Genomic DNA, 14,897 nt, shown 5'->3' on the forward strand with positions numbered 1-14,897 from the left:
ATACTAAGTGCCAAATCTCAATTTTAACTACTTAAGAACTTAGGATGTATATCAAAATTGAAGTAATGTAAAGTGATGTAAACATTTACTTTTTGTTTTCTTCTTTTAATAAATATAAATAACATGCATTCAGAAAAATAAGTACAAATGACTTAAATACATGTAGGCTCTAATAAACCACAATTGTTCTCTTGTACCAAAATATGTTGTTAGAAACACATAAAATGTTAAATCAATGGCAATATTTTATAATATTTAGTCCATATTTTGACTGTTAGTTGGCGCCATGGTTTGCGGGCTCGCAGTCATTGGTATCTTTCGTGTTCAACAATTGCTTATTGCTGCCTAAACTCGCGAAGTAAAATGCCATGATGTGCTGCTTTTGGATGCAATTTCCAGTCAAATGGAAACAAGGGGAGTGAAGTGAGTGGTCAAGGTGGAATTATTATTTTTACTGAATAAATGGGCATAAGTGGAAGCTTCTCCCCCTTACCCACCACGCGTTACAACTAGCGCCCGAACATTTTTCCTGGATCCTCAGTCAAGTAAGGGATCCGTCTATTTTCTGGATCCAACGGTCCCACCGCGTCTGCAATATTGGTTTCGGATCTGTCCATTTTTTTGATTCGTCGGTCCCACAGCGGCTTTTCGGTTCAGTCTATTTTGTGGAATCGACGGCCTAATCGCGGCTGTGACATTGCCATGGTATCGGTCTAATTCCTGGATCTTCGAGTGAGTAAAAAACGCGGATTTGGATTAGTATTGCTATCTTTTTTGTTGACTATTCTTCGTGGGAGTTTTCCCCAAATCATACTAAATAATTAAAGCACTATGGCACGCTACAGTGACGGCAGTGACTTTGACGTGGACCTTACAACAATGTTGGGAGTTTGTCAGGGAACGCGTGTTTGCGTACTGCTGAGCTTCCAAGTGAGGAGTGGTCAAGGTGGAAATATTATTTTTTGTGACTAAATGTGCATAAGTGGAAGCTTCTCACCTTTTTGGTACTTTCATACACGTATCCTAGCTACCACGCGTTACAATGTACAAGACATGGATTACACAAGGTGTGCTCTTTGGCTTGTACTGTATGTAAAGCACACGACAGCTCTGAATGCTAACAATCTACATAATTATATTGGGATAAGTTTGAAAACGCAATATGCTTACCTTGAATATCTGCTAATAAAACCGGACAGCATACACTCTCGCTCCCAACCGGACTCTCGCATCACCAGTTTTGCCCAACTTTTGTCTTATCAGGTATTATTTGCTGCACACATTTTTCCCTGAAGCTTGTCTTGTGAACGACCGACAGTGTTGTCCTGCTCTTCACTTTTCAGATCTGGTTCAAATAGGAAGGGTAGAACTGACGACACGTTGGGAAAGCTAACGAGTGACACGCTGGAATTTCGGCAACGGGACCAGTGACTTCACGCACTGCGACGTAACAAGAATGGCGACCTATCACTTGAAATAATTTTACAAACTTTATTAAAACAAAAACATTAAGAGAGGTTTTAATATCAAATTATTATAACTCATACTAACATTTATCTTTTAAGAATTACTTGTCTTAAAAACAGAGGATCCCTTTTAAGATTTGATCCATTTTATGTTGCATTGCCCTTTTTTTGTCGCATCAATTCAACAACCTTCTATTTTTTTCCCTGTTCCAGAAAACATGCTCATTTGAACCAATCACAGCTAACTATCTCTGCTGATCACATGTCAGTATGTCAGCCAATTGAACGGATAAATGAGTCCAGGCGTTCTGCTTTGCTGCGTGCATTCGCACATTGACCTGACACATGATCGTCAGACTCGGATAACTGCAGCAGCTGGGGAAACCTCCATGCCGTCCGCGTAATAAAATTAATAATAAAATTAATAATAAATATTGGTGGAAACGGATTACACGATACAAACACTTTTTTATGCTTGTTGTTAACACTTGTGTATGTAAATCTGATGTTGGTAGATTGTTTTCTTCTTAGAGATGAAATGCATGTATGGCATCTTAGCATTTTTTTCCTTGTTTTTTTACATAGTGTTTTGACAGTTGACGTCATATTTTCGGAATCAAAGCACCGTGTACCGGAACGGCATTCCGGCTCTGAATCTTATACCGGAACTGCGTTCTGGCCCTGAATCTTATACCAAAACTGCGTTCCTGACTGTTCTGGCCCACTTTCACCCCTGGTTTACATATTTAAATGTTCAGATATTAAGATTTGAATGAGGCAAAATAACATGCTTTTTCTCTCAAATATATTATTATAATCATTTGTTTCGGATTTATTGTAATTATTTTCTGTATAAAAATTAATTTGGTGTGCAAAAAGTCTTTTTTCAAACTTGAGTCTTGAAAAAGAGGGGGTTGTCTTATAATCAGGGCCGTCTTATATTCGGGCCAATACGGTACGTGCCTGCATACATACAATTAAAAAAAAAAAAAAAAAAAAAAAAAACAAACAAACAAAAAATGTAAAAAAAAAAAAAAAAAAAAGCTCACTTTTTGTTCATTTTTCAGTAACTTTAAAGCGGTTACGAAATTAGGACGTTTATTTTTCCGTATTCATTGTTTTAAGTGGTAAAATGCGAAAATAACTGTGGTTAATGTAAACACAATTAAATTAGACATAACGCTGCTTTTTCTGCCACCATTATTTGCAGCCAATGAGTAAATAATTTCATATTTATATCAGTTAACTGTCATATTATCCCATAAAAACTTGTCAAAAATCAATTAGTCACTCTGTGCCTTAAAGGTGCTATGAAATATCAAAGCCAGTTATTTAAAAATTATAGCAAACCATATTTTTGACACAAATACCCCCCAAAAAGTAGGAGTGGGAACCTCTTGGTACCTCACAATACGATACGATTTGCGATACAAAGTTCACGATAACGATGATCTGACAATATGGCGATACAACGACTGTCGATACATTGGTCAGGAAATAATTCTAGGATATTTTACAAACAACTAATAAACAGAAAAACAAACTTCTGCTGTGAATTATATAGAGTTTATCACTAGTAGACGTCCAATCCGTTTGAACTGGGAGGATGGCAGCGAATGAACATCATTCGTTGCCATCCCTCCCACTTCAAACGTATTGAACACCTGTGGCAGTCAGTGGCAGCCAATGCCAGGCAATGAGGTAATCTTGGGCCATTTAACGTCATTTACCTGTTGATGTTCAGTTACTTCCTGTTGATTTTGGGGTATTTTATGGGTCTCTTCCTGTTTATATTGAGTTACAGAAGAGGAAGTGACCAGGGAATCACCCAAATGAATAGGCAGTGACTCAAACTCAAGAGGAAATGATCTATAAATGCCCTAAAATGAACCGTAAGTGACCTGTAAATGCCCTGAAAATCGGACAGAATGACTGAATGCTGTGAATGAACGAAAGTTTCCAGTCTAAATGGATTAGGTGTCGTGCACCTACAATGCAGCCTTAGAGTTAACTGAGACACTATTATGGTGGAAGATTTTGGTAGCAACTTGTTGGTTCCTTTTTATTTTTTGACATTGACACCTTTTTTAAAATGATATCTCGATTCTTGGTAGGAGCATGTCGATAACCTTTTGGGATACAAGGTATCAGGATGTATCACCATTTCGATATTTTGCTACACCCCTACCAAAAGTGACCAATAAGGCAAAATAATGAAAGTAGACCCTAGTTTTTTTTCTTAGCTGCCTCCGCCCCGCCCACTAAAAAACTCAACAGAATTTGATGTCACAACCAGACTGAGCTAGAGACTTTTGCATTCTGCTGTCATGCATTGTTGGCATAGGCTTTCTGTTTCTGTTGTTGCCATGTTACCGTCAACATACACTAGCTAACTAGCGCAATTATGCTCATGACATCACGACCAGAAAAAAAGTGGGTGTTGCCCGATTAATTTTTTTTGGGATGAAAAAAACGATTAAATAATAATAATTAAATAAAAGCTAGCGATGGTCACCATTTCTTGGGCCCTTGAACTCATTGGTTGCTATTGACAACTGTAGACTTCCAATCCATTTGAACTGCGAGGCGGTGGCAGCCAGCCCTCCTAGTTCATATGGATTGGATGTCGATTAGTGATAAACTCATTTCAAATTGCATGACACAAATCTTTGGCTAAACTGGCCGTTGAATATTTGGGCAAAGCTTTTATTGCTAGTCTCTTTATCGATTGGCGCCGTAAATAGTCGCAGTCGACATGATGATGACCTGACACCGTTTGCTTTTCAGTGAAGAAAAATGACTTCATTGCCTCCTAGTGAGCTGTTTTTTTCTTTCTTTGTTTTTTTTTTGTAAGGGAGCAGTAATGCCAAATATTGACGTTTTTCCATTGTTAGGCCGCACGCAGCGATTTGCACTTAACCAGCGCTTCTGTCACTCCGGCTCTCTCACGCTTAAAACAACAAGAGTGAGAGGGGGAAGTGTTAGCGTAGGGGGTGCGTGCCGAACTGCCCCCGTGAGCTGCGAACAAGTGAGCCACAGATGGAAATAGATGTTTAGCCCAGATCCAAATATGTCACTTTCATTCAGCCACGTTGGCAATACCTCGCAAAGTCACCCCTAACAACTCCTGCACAAACAATTGTGTTCACATCAAAATGGTTTACAAATATAATGGACACTGTTTCACGCAGCCTTGCAAATCAGGTTTTTGGCTGTAACCTGCTATGTTAACACGAATTCTGCAACCATTGACAGCACTAGATGTCCAATCCATTCAGACTGGGAGAGGCTGCCACGGAACAATCACTTCATTTAGCGATATTGTTGACCTAGAAATTGCCCATACCTTCTGTTTCGAGTGTCTTGTTAGCCAATATTATATTTTATCTATTTATTTATTTTTCAATTAAAAAAAGGGGGGGAAAATCCAAGAAACCTTCTTATTTTTCCCATTGGATTTTTGTTTTGCTTTTGTATATATATACAGTGTATAGCGGAAAACACTCAGATGACTTGAAGTTCCGCTCTGAGACCCCCAATTTGGCCAACTTTCAAAATTGTCCGAAATGCATGTGTGATATATCATTGTAAAGCTTAAAAGATCAATTTTCTGGGGGAAGAAAAAATTTGAACAGGAGGGCATTTCTAAAAAAAAAAAAAAAAATCATTTTAAAACAGCAAAACCCTATCTAGATGCGAGAGCACGCGAGAGGAGAATTACAGACGCCATGAGTTTAACGAGATATTATCGCGTACTTCTTACCTTGTTTCGATCCAAAAACTCCGTGTAGCATGTATCACTGAGTGTCAAGACACAGCTGTGAATGGCCACAGCTGGATTTTTGGGGGATTTAATGGGTGAAACATGGTAATATAAGAAGGGTCACGATGCAGAAATCGCAGACATCAAGGAGTTTCTTTTTCATATATTTACCCTTTTAAACGTTTTGTTTTTTTTTTCTTCAAATTTTCTTCATCTGGAATCTTTATTTATCATCTAACATATCGGAGAAAATCCGACAGTAACAAAAAAAGTACAATTAAGCGATAGTTATGAGGTAGACATCCGTGACTTTTTTACAGACGCAATTTTTTCATTGTGACGTAATTTGTTTAAAACGTGAATAAGTGAATAATAATAAGTGAATAATTTTTTAAAGTTTTTTTTTTTTTTTTTTAAACTAAATATTAGACATCAATTAATGATTCTAAACTAAAAATGACATTTTTTGGATCAAAAAGAGGTAAGGACGCGATTATATCTCGTTAAAATCATGGCGTCTTTAATTATGCTCTTGCGTGCGCTCACCTCCAGTTAGGGTTTCGCTGTTTAAATTTTTATCTATTTTTTTTTTTTTTTAATGCCGTCCTGTTCAAAATTTTTCTTCCCCCAGAAAATTGAGATTTTGAGCTTTCCAATGATGGATCACACATGAATATCTAACAATTTTGAAATTTTGCCAAATTGGGGGTCTCAGAACAGAACTTCAAGTCAACTGAGTGTTTTCCGCCATAAATATATTTTTCTTTTTTTCTTTTTTGATTTAGAATTTTTTAAAGGAAATGGGGGGAAATGTTTTGTCTTATATTATGATAAAAACAAAACATGTGAAAGGTAATGTTTCTGTTGTTGTTTTTTAAAAAGTATATATATCAGGGGTGTCCAAACTTTTTGCAAAGGGGGCCAGATTTGGTGTGGTAAAAATGTGGGGGGCCGACCTTGGCTGACGTCTCTTACGTAGAACAATATATTTAGGCAAATTTTAGCAAGCCATTCTGTGTGTCACATTTGCTTTTTTTTTTTTTTTTACTTAATAATTTCAACAATCTCGCAATTAGCCCTTTTGGTGTTCTGTTTCAACTCTTGCGAAATACTGCTGCTGTGAAATTAAACAAGCTTCAAGTTGCTTCAATTTCTTGCTGCGTATCTTCCCTGTAATCTTATCGGACGTGTTAGCGTGTCTTGTTTGGTAATATCGCCTCACATTGAACTCTTTAAAAACAGCAACTGTCTCTTTGCAAATGAGGCAGACACAGTTGTTGCGTATTTTAGTGAAGAAATAGTCCTATTTGCACCTATCCTTGAAGCGTCGGACGTTGCAGTCAACTTTTTTTGTTGATTGTCGCTATTTTAGAAAATTGGAAGTAAAGGGTCACACGGGGTAATGTTGCTTGGAGTGCTGCTGCCTTTTAATGGGTAAATGAGGAGCAGCATTTAGTGTGTAAGCTACTTCATATGCTGGTAGCAGTACTGGTGACCAATTTATTAAGTCTGTGTGCGGGCCAGATGTTATTAATTTTATAACAGAGGCTGGGGGCCGGATGAAATTTGACCACAGGCCGCATTTGGCCCCCCGGCCGGACTTTGGACATGTCTGCGATATATATATATATATATAATTATTTTTTAGAACATTTTGTGTGGACCACACAAAACAATGTGGCGGGCCGGATCTGACCCTTGGGCTGCGTGTTTGACACACCTTGTTTACAGCATTACAACATTGTTTAACTCATTGGCTGCCATTGACGGCACTAGACGTCCAATCTATTTTGACTGGGAAGGGTGAATGAACATTGTCAAAATGTATTAGACGTTTATCACCGTCAGTGGCACTGAAACATAATCCTACCCATTTTCAACATATTTTTTCCTTATTCCAGGTGTGTGCTTTAAATCCAAAGCGCCATGTGGCATCATCCACCAAACTCCAATCAGGTATTGCTGCTTTTCTCAACTTTTACATGTGACATAATCTATTTCCGGTAGTGTCCTTGGTTTTTTTCGTCCCCTTATGGGACATCACAGAGACATACTGAATCGGACAGGGTGGAGAATTTTTTTTAAAGCATTGCTTGGCTATGATTTATTCATGTGACTTAGATGATTCATCCTGACATTTGCTGACGCTCTTGGTCTTGAGCAAATCTCTTGGCATCATAAAACCACTCGTCCAGGGTCTGCTTTGTAAATATTTAAGAGGTGGGGGGGGATCTCTAGATCATATTTGACTGCTCATTCCATGGTGGGTGACCTGCTCGGTTGAAGAGTTTGACTTTTGTATCTTTCGCTTGCCTCGTGTGTCAACAAACACCTCTATTATAGCTCCCAGTACGCCCAAAAATTGTCTGCAGCTCGCAAGACGATGGCATGTCTGGAACTGGGGGCCATACGCCACAGAGTGTTTACGTTAGCGCTAAGTTTTCTTTTAAACCTAAATTTCTATAACCTGGCATGCAAGATTGATTTTTCCATATATCCGCTGTGAATGTATTCCACATATCAATCTGGGAAACATCCCAAAAATATTCGGCTGCTGGTTGGATGATAGCTCTTCTCGTCACATTGGCGAAAACATAGTTTCCTGTTCAAAAAACTTTTACATTTACATATTTTTACCACCGACTTTTTTTGTTTACAATTTCTAATAAAAAGAAAAAGTGAAATAGTAAATCTTCTCATTATTTTAAAATGAAATAAAATTAAAATAAAATATAAAAAAACAAGACAGAAGTACAACATACTGCAAATATCTTTTAAAATTATATTTATTATATTAATATTTGTTAAATTATATTAAACTAGAGTAAAATCATTTTTATTTGAAAGACAATACTAATTTGAATGTAGCCCAAATCTACCTCTAAGTCCAGATAAAGTCAACTTGAACTGATTGCATTTGAATGAAAAGATTTCAGTCCCTTTCATGAGATGAAGCCCAAATCATACTCTTTTAAGCACCATTTCCATGGTTTCTATTATGATCTAGAAGTCAAACCTCATGTGATAGAGCATGTGCAGAGCAGAGCCGGATTAGAAACATCTGAACACAAATCTGACGTGTGCTATTTTTTGGGGAAAGGAGGATAATCCCATCTTTTGTTGTAGGCAAATATTTCAAATTGAGGTCGAAGTTGGTGAGTAGCAGTGGGGGAAAAATCCAGGTGTAGCAGCATGTTTCGGCGCCATTGACTCTCACTGTCAATGGCAGCAAATGGAAAGATAAAACATACTGTATCATTACCAGGACCACAAACATGTTATTTTAAAATGCAGTCCTCTTTTCAATGAGAAGGTTTCAACAAAATTGATGTCTAAATATTTCATCATGCCTACTTCAACCTCTCAATCTCTTTATGAATGAAAGCTGTTAGCGGTCACAAAAGCTAAAAGCTCAAGGCGTAAGGTGAGAAAACGGCAACTACACGTCACCAAAATTTATACATGGCGGCAAACACTCAAGTGATTTGAAGTTCCGCTCTGAGACCCCCAAAAATTTTGAACAGGAGGGCGTTTAAAAAAAAAAAAAAAAAAAAAAAAACATTAAACGCCAAAACCCTAACTGGAGGTGAGAGCACGCGAGAGCATAATTAAATACATCATGATTTTAACGAGATATTATCACCTACTTGCCTCTTTTCGATCCAAACACTCCATGTAGCATGTCGCCTGGTACTCCAGACTCACTGCTGTTCCAGCTATTGAGTCTGGCCACCATTAAGCGGATAAAATTTCCAGGGCGGAGCAAGCCACAGCAAACAGACAGCGGAGTGGACCAATCAGCGACGGGCGGGACGAGAAACTTGCGCGCGGAAGTAAACATATGAGGAGTTTATTCAACATGGCTAGCGCGAGACAGACTGTTGTCAATGACTTGTGTCGCTGTGTTTTCGGTAATTTAAAACTGATTTTACTGTGGATTGGAACTTATTCTCGGCTCTCCTGTTCGCCATCTGCGTTGTTGTGGAGACGACTTCCGACGCGGAAGAGTGACGTTCGTTGCTCGTTAAGAAGACGTCACGCGACGCAAATAAACGAATCTGATTTGTCGATTGATTTTGTACTTGCTCGAGAGGCCGTTAATGGGCTGGGTCCCAGACTTTTCTCTCAGTGTTTGAAAAAATACAGGGAGAACAGTCTGGCAGTGCCAGGCAACAAAATTTATACATAGCGGAAAACACTCAAGTGACTTGAAGTTCCGCTCTGAGACCCCCAAATTGGCCAAATTTCAAAATTGTCTGATATGCACATCATTGGAAAGCTTAAAATCTCAATTTTCTGTGGGAAGAAAAATTATGAACAGGAGGGCGTTTTTAAAAAAAAAAAAAAAAAAAAATTTAAACGGCAAAACCCTAACTGGAGGTGAGAGCACGCGAGAGCATAATTAAATACGTCATGATTTTAATGAGATATTATCACGTACTTGCCTCTTTTCGATCCAAACACTCCATGTAGCATGTAGCCTGGTACTCCAGACTCACTGCTGTTCCAGCTATTGAGTCTGGCCACCATTAAGCGGATAAAATTTCCAGGGCGGAGCAAGCCACAGCAAACAGACAGCGGAGTGGACCAATCTGCGACGGGCGGGACGAGGGACTTGCGCGCGGAAGTAAACATACGAGTTTATTCAACATGGCTAGCGCAAGACGGACTCTTGTCAATGACTTGTGTCGATGTGTTTTCGGTAATTCAAAACTGATTTTACTGTGGATTGGAACATATTCTCGGCTCTCCTGTTAACCATCTGTGTTGTTGTGGAGACGACTTCCGACACGGAAGAGTGACATTGCTTGTTAAGAAGACGTCACGCAAATAAATGAATCTGATTTGTCGATTGATTTTGTACTTGCTCGGAAGACCGTTAATGGGCTGGGTCCCAGACTATACTCTCAGTGTTTGAAAAACACAGGGAGAAAAGTCTGGCCATGCCAGGCAAGGTAGCATGTATCAGCGGATGTCAAGCCACAGCTGTGAAAGGCCACAGCTGGATTTTCAGGGGATTTTATGGGTGAAACATTATAACAATATAATAATATAATATAATGTTAATATAACAAGGGGCGTGATGCAGAAATCGCAGACATAAAGGAGTAATCGAGATTTTCATTTTCATATATTTACCCTTTTAAACGTTTTTTTCAATTTTTCTTTGCTTGGATCAATGATTTATTATCTAAAATATTGGGGAAAATGCGACAGTAACGAAAAAAATACAATTAAGCAATAGCTATGAGGTAGATATCTGTGACTCTTAGACACCAATTTTTTCATTGTGACGTAATCTGTTTAAAAGTTTAAAGTACGCGAATGAACAATTTTTAAAGGCGTTTTTTTATTTTATTTTATTTTTTTAAACAAAATATTAGACATCAATTAATGATTCTAAGCTAAAAATGACTGACATTTCGAATAATAAATACAATTACTTACCTTCTTTTTATGGCTAGGTTGAAACAAAAGCGGTTGCGCGACATCTGTAAACAGGGGTTTCCAGGGTAAAACGAACAACTTAAAAATAGTTTGGGGGCTTGTTGCGCCATGAATCTGCTATGGCAGCATATAGACATATTGTTCTATCAAACACAACAGTTCTCTTGGCTTAAAATACAGCAGTTTATTTTAAAGAGGGGTGCAACAGCAGAAATTGCTTTTTCAGCTTTGTCCGTGTTTTCCGCCATATACAAATTTAATCACACTTACTTTAACCTCTGAAAATGTCATAATTGTCATCCAAATATTTTGGATTTTATGGATGAAAACATTTTCCTGTGAGCATCGTTGTTTTAGTCAACAATGACGATAACGAAAATATTTTGCCGACAAATAATTTTTTAATGACGATGACGAGATAAAAACATGTCTTGGGAGACTCAAACATAATGAGACGATGCCAGTTTGATGTGCCAGATGAAAATGCGCCACATTCTGTCATTTGTTCATAATGTGTGATATTTTCTTATTGTACGTTTAGTTAGCCTGCATTGTAGCTGTGTGTGTATGGATCCTGGGAACTTGGATCCTGTAATTTGTTCCATCATAAGGGGTCTTGTGAGCCATTCTTTGTCTGGCCCCTCACCTAGGACCTGTTTGCCATGGGTGACCCTGCCAGGGGCTTAAAACCCCCAGACAACAAAGCTCCTAGGATCATTGGGACACGCAAACCCCTCCACAGACGACGGCGGTGTTAGAACAGGCTTGCCGTTTAGTAGTTGCCGCGCTGTAAACATCCGCCATTTTAAAGCAGTAGACTTCTCTAGAAGGCTCTGTTGTAGCGATCCTAATTAACTTTTTATCTGAAATACTCCTAAATCAGCAAAATCTTGACTTGAATCTATCTTTAAATAATGAAAGAGTTTTAAAACTTTAAAAATTTTATCAACTTTAACGGTTGATTCACATCATTAAATTAATTGAATGTAGTTTAAAGCTGCTGATACAGAATGGAGACTTGAGTTTTTTATTTTTATTGTTTTTAACTGTTGATACTTAAATATTAGTTTGGTTTAGCCTAATAGAATTTTTAAACTATTTTGGAACTCATGTACAAAACATTAAGGAGGGGAGGGGTTGGTGACATCAATAATCGATTTATAATCGAATCGGAGCCTATGAATCGTAATCGAATCGTTAGGTACCCAAAGATTCTCACCTGTAATGCTTTCACCTTTAAAGGTATGTAAAGTGTGATCACCACACACTAAAATGTAACTTGTAGCATTAGCATAGCATTCGCTTTTAGCGCGGCAAGCGTCGTCTTAAACTCTTGGACAACTTTTCTTTTTCTTTTTTCTTTTTTTTTTTTTTTTTACACACATGCACTGTAATGTTGTCTGTACTGTTTTCCCGGTGTGTGTGTATTAGTTACTGAGTGTGTGAGTCCTTGTAGAAGCAACAACAGAGATGCCCAAGTTAGGTCCTCAAGAGGCTCTATCCAGCTTGTTTTCCCTCCTTTAACACACCTGAATCAAAATGATCAGTTCATCAGCAACCTCTGCAGGAGCCAGATAACGATCCTGATTATTTGATTGAGGTGTGTTGGAGGAGGGAAAACAAGCTGGATAGGGGCTCTTGAGGACCGGACTTGGGCACCCCGTGGCAAAAATATGTGCTCATCTGTCAATGTTTATGTGAACTTATAGGAAATTGTGAAATTTTTACAGATGAAAACCTTTTGAGAATTCGTTGACTAAAAATAGGCAAAATTTTTCTGCATTTTCGTCGATGAAAACTAGACGAATGAAATGACTAAAAAGTACTTTAGTGCAAAAGAAACGTAAATGAAAAGGGCTGCAAAAACAACACTGCCTGTGAGCGTTGTCTCGACCTGAACATAGGAAGATCTTCGTGTAGATGTCAGACTTGTGTCATCTTTTTTTTTTTTTTTTTGCTTTGTGTGTAAAGTTATTGCGCCCCCATTCTTATCACTATTTTATCACCTGATAACATGTCCCTTTATGTCCTTTATCCCCTTATCAGTCATGCATTTCCATCCAAAAGATAAGACAAGTAGAGTGGGCATTCTAGAATTAAGACTGATAAGGTGAATGAAAACAGGAGCCCATAAATATGCTACAGTTGTGCTAGCATATCTGTGGAAGAGAGGGAAAAAAATTAAAACATTCATCTTGTGAATTCCAATGTGCTATCTATTGAGCGATGCCTGTGCAACGCTCTGACATCGATCAGCGACATTAAAGGGACCCTCCGGGCAAAATTTTCACTAACAAACTCACCTTGCGCATGTTTTGCTCAGGGAAATTTACTTTTGGCATCATCCATCCAGTTTGCAATCGTGCCCGTCTCTTTGTCTGCTATTGACGGGGCTGGACGTCCAATCTATTTGAACTGGGAGGAAATGAACATTTGCTGCCATCCTCCCAGTTCAAATGGATTAGAAATTTGCATGTGGAAAAACTCATTGGACTGAAGGAGTTAATACTCCACTTGGATTTTAGGGGAAAAAATGGTCATGTGCACCTATTGCACATCCCAAACTATATTTTATGCCACCGGAATTAGTCCGGCTTTTGTCATTTCCCTGCCCCGGCTAACCCGAACCGAGTGATGTTTCAAAGTCTTTTTCCCGGCTTACGAAGGGAAAAATCACACAAAACTAGCTTGGATCAAGTCACACAGCGGCGGGGTTGTCGATAGTCTTCGCCGATCGGCAACCCGCCCGGTGGCGTGCAAAGTTACAGCTCGTCGGACTCGTTCCCCTGCTGCGGGCAGGAGAGCCGGGGAAACAGCTGGATTAACCGGCTGACGTCAGAGGAGTGCGTAGTTGCCACATTGTCAACACGAAAATGGTGTAAAATAATGCTTTGCTATAGTGATGCACGATAAAACATTTTTCAACCGATATCGATAACCGATAATTTCCTGCCCCTTCCACCCGATAACAGATAATGTCACGCCGATAATTCGATTCAAATATGTATGTAAAATGTTAACGTATACAAAGATCAAATGTTACTGTGCAAAAATGTAATTTAGTGGTATTTTTTTCCACATCAAATGTGAACAACTAGTAAATTCCAACATCTAAACAATGGCAATGACATTGTGTAATGGTAAGCTTTTGGCAACAATTACTTAGAGAGTAAACACCCAAGTTGCACAAAAATGCCTTTAAAAGTAAGCCATTCCTAACATATATCACATTACTACACTGCAAAAACACCTCCTTAAAACTAGCAGAATTGGACAAAACTGTTGATTGCACACATTTGGAGGCTAAATCAAGTATATAATTATCGGATTGCATTATCGGTTGAATTTCGTTTTATCTGGATTATCTGTGTGACGTCATAATTGCCATTATCGGCCGATAATTATCGGTGACCGATATTATCGTGCATCTCTACTTTGCTACCCGGTGAAGACGTAAACAGTGAGAGAGCCGCGTACAGTTGTTGTGCAGCTAACATGGCATGTGTCTGAGGAGAACTTTTCCACATGTACGTCCATGATCAAACGTAAGTAAATAGTCCTTTATTTAAAGAGGATTTGTAGTGTTTACTATGTAATTGCTGTATTCACGGCCATTTTTAACACAAAGTTGCAATTTCTGATGGAGTTAAAAATTTTTGACAGAACGAACATGCGAGCACACGTAGAGGGCAATAAGCTGAGCATAGCGCTCTCCCGGCGGGCATGCGAAGGACCGAGGGGGGTGTGCGGCTGAGTGGCATTCTCGGTGGACAATCAGCCACAAAATGCAAGCCGCCTCTGTATTAAAACGTGTGCCATGATCCCAGTATTTGACATAATACAAAATACTATGTTTACTCACTTCCTCGTAAGTCCAATGGTCCTACAGTAATAGGGCTTGTTTTGGCCAATATCCGCGGTCAATGGAAACCTTTTGAAACCCAAAAAGGCTCACACGCCTCTCCCTGGTGCAGCAACAATTTTCTGCAGCACAGTTGGCTGGTGTGATGCGAAAAATAAACAAATTAATCCGCAAAATCAGCTGAATCCGCAGTCCATCTGCATGCTATAAAGCAATGCTGTTTTATGAGAGGCTGACCCGGGTGAAGTCACATTCGCATTCGTCCTAAACCCGAGACTGGAGCCGGAAGTTACTCATTTTCATGGTACGGGACTCAAAAATTGAATGTATAAAACCATCGCTTCCACACGCATCTAAG

General features: G+C 38.8%; 1 protein-coding gene across 5 annotated transcripts in view; it reads left to right on the forward strand.

The window, feature by feature from the left end:
* LOC130923355 (protocadherin-15) overlaps positions 1 to 14,897 on the forward strand; it is a 490,939-nt gene that overhangs the window by 75,390 nt on the left and 400,652 nt on the right. For 4 of the 5 annotated variants that reach the window (XM_057849017.1, XM_057849014.1, XM_057849016.1 and 1 more), the window contains exon 2: positions 7,131 to 7,185. The exons of the other annotated variant lie outside the window; for it this stretch is intronic. The gene's annotated coding sequence lies outside the window, so the exon portion shown is untranslated. The remainder of the gene's footprint in view (positions 1 to 7,130; positions 7,186 to 14,897) is intronic. 5 annotated transcript variants of the gene reach the window in all.

The sequence above is a fragment of the Corythoichthys intestinalis genome, chromosome 10, assembly GCF_030265065.1.
Source record: "Corythoichthys intestinalis isolate RoL2023-P3 chromosome 10, ASM3026506v1, whole genome shotgun sequence".
In the NCBI taxonomy this organism is placed as follows: Eukaryota; Metazoa; Chordata; class Actinopteri; order Syngnathiformes; family Syngnathidae; genus Corythoichthys; species Corythoichthys intestinalis.